General features: G+C 36.7%; 1 protein-coding gene across 1 annotated transcript in view; it reads right to left on the bottom strand.

Moving 5' to 3' along the window:
- Window positions 1-814, bottom strand: part of LOC106870561 (serine/threonine-protein kinase 17B) — a 115,230-nt gene extending 114,416 nt beyond the window's left edge. The window contains exon 1 of the mRNA XM_014916687.2: window positions 581-814. The gene's annotated coding sequence lies outside the window, so the exon portion shown is untranslated. The remainder of the gene's footprint in view (window positions 1-580) is intronic.
- Between the last annotated feature and the right edge of the window lie 1,806 nt (window positions 815-2,620).

Here is a 2,620-nt window from a genome sequence, read left to right as displayed (position 1 = left end):
GTCGTGAGTGGTCGAGCCTACAAAATGTGCGCGTGCGCGTGTGTGCAAATGAATACACGTGTTTAGGGTTAGGGTTAGGGTTAGGGATAAGGATAGGGTCAGGGTTAGGGTTAGGATCGACCACTCACGACCAGCTAGCGCGGACGCGCGACTGCGCGTTCGGGACCACTCTGCTTTAGTAGTACCCAAATCTTGTTGTAGTGTTTCATCTTTGATATATTGTCTCTAAGTGTTTTGTTCTTAGATGAAATTCGAATGTTTTTTTTTTGTATGTAGCTCTTACCTACTTTTAGTCTTTCTCTTATCTCACTCCCTCTCTGGAACTTTATGTATTTTCTATTTCCTTTTTAGCTTCTGTTTCCCCCCTCCCCGTTTCTGTGTGTGTTTGTGTGTGTATTTTGGTTTGCAGTGATCTAATATATATGTGATCTTCCAACGATGCAAATTGAAAAGTAATAGTTAATGTTATGTAACAAACACTTCTCAAACACCAAGAAAATTCTTCTTGAAAAGGAAGTTGAAAAGAAAATAATAATAATAAAAAAAAACTGAAATAAAAGAAAAAATCAGGATAGCATACCATATACTTTTCGTTCAAAGCTAAAGGTCGATAGTGCAAGGGATAAATGAAGCTTGTATGAAAATAAAGTTTAAGATAATGATAGTAAACTGATTTGAAGATCAGATTCGTCGATTACTTCAATCGATCAGTGTCTTCTGGTCATACTCTTTGTTAACAAGAAGTAACACCCAAACTTTCCGTTAATTCATAAAATAAAAAAAATTAAACGAAAAATAAAAAACGCCAAGCATGGTGACGTCAAAAATAATTTCTAGTAGAGAAAACAAATATTTTAAATATTCCAAGGGAAGCTACTTTCATATTACATTACAAGAACATCGCAGTTCTATCCCTTTTTACGCGCAATTTTTATTTTTCTGTTTTGTTAATGGGATTTTGTAAGTGTTGACCCTTGTTTTTTTCTGTCAGATAGAAATTATATTCAAGTTATTACAGTTAATCATCCTCATTGTTGGGGTGCCATTCTACATGCTTCCATAGTCAATGGTCTCTGTGTTGTTACCTGTCCAGTCCTTGATATTATGAAACTAGGATTTTCTCTCTGCCACTCTATTGTCCTCCAGCTGGGCAGGGTACATGACTGTACCAGGCAAGCTTTCATCGTTTTACCTATGCAAGGAGTGATTCCTGTCTGCCAGCGTATTTGAGGACTTGCTACCTGACAAAAGTGTTCGGTGTACAGAATGTGTAGCAGCCTTCTGCTCAAATGCTTGGATTCTTCTCTCTGTGTCTGTTGTGAGAGTCCACCAGGGTCTTGTTGGAAAACTAATGGAATTGCTTTTTCGTATGTTGTTCAGTTTTGTCATGGCAGCTGAAGCTAAACTGAGTTTTGTTGTTATCTCCTTATGAGATCTGCTGTCCTCAGTCAAAGTGGATCCTAGGTACTTGAAGGTGTCCACATCATGAAGTCTCACTCCAATTAGCATGATGGTGAAATGCTGTGTTTTGGTTGTTACTATTAACTAAGATTTTACTATTTTCTGAGGTGGATCTCCATTCTGTATACTACTGATGCTTTTCCAGTTCATACTCATAACAATAATGATGATTGGTACTTTCAATGAATAATAGTTTCTACTTCATTGCTTGGCATGTCTCAGTGAGGGAAGTTTATAAGGCTAATTTTCTATGTCAAAGAAGGAATCTTCATCTGACAGAAAATAACAGAAACCTCTTTCACGCTACTCTATCAATGAAAATTTCTCTTGATTTAAATTTACAAGGCCAATATTTGTAGAAGACTTTTGATTTACACTGTTGTGCATAAAATATGAGTTTATGCTTATACCAGTTTAAAATCTCTAGTCTCAGTAGAGATCTCACGTTCTGTAATGTTTTATGAGTTGTTTATATTAAGATATGCTAAAACCAGTAGTTATATTGTTATGAGGAACATCAAAGGGAAGAATGTGGAACTATAACACTATGCTTGATAGGAAAGCTGATTAAAAAACAAAAATCATATCTGGAATATATATATGTTAATAAGTGATGCATTGAATGATGTAAAACATGTCAATCTTGGATGGTAAACTTAATCCAATATCCAGTCTGAGGCCGCAGCAGCCGCCGCCACTACCACCTCCTCTTCCTTCATCTTCACATCCTAAGTGTTATGCACTTAGTTGCAAGCTTTCAGTCAAAGCTTCTGGACAACCCTATGTTCTAAAGTAGTGCTTCCTACTATAACAAATTAGACTTGTGCATTCTTATTCCTTTCCTCCTACCAGTCTCAGAGGTTCTGCAAAAGATCACTGGGTGCTGCTCTTCTGCCTCTAAGATGTTAAAAAAAAAAGTGGAGCTGGCAGTAATATGTTAAAAGCAAGAACAGCATTAAGTACATGTACTCCTATATTTCAAGTAAATATAAACACTGTCCAAGCCATCATTCACATGCAGCTGAGACACCCCATGACAAACCTGCACTGGCACTACGAAAAAGAGTTTTCATAACACTGACATCAAAATATGAACAATACACAGCTAGGATCCTCATTGTTATTACAAATACTAAGCTCCACCATCATTGATGGTTTC

The sequence above is a fragment of the Octopus bimaculoides genome, chromosome 1 (assembly GCF_001194135.2).
Source record: "Octopus bimaculoides isolate UCB-OBI-ISO-001 chromosome 1, ASM119413v2, whole genome shotgun sequence".
Lineage (NCBI taxonomy): Eukaryota > Metazoa > Mollusca > Cephalopoda > Octopoda > Octopodidae > Octopus > Octopus bimaculoides.
Note: the sequence above shows the minus strand (reverse complement) of the source record. Positions and strands in the feature narration are given on the sequence as shown.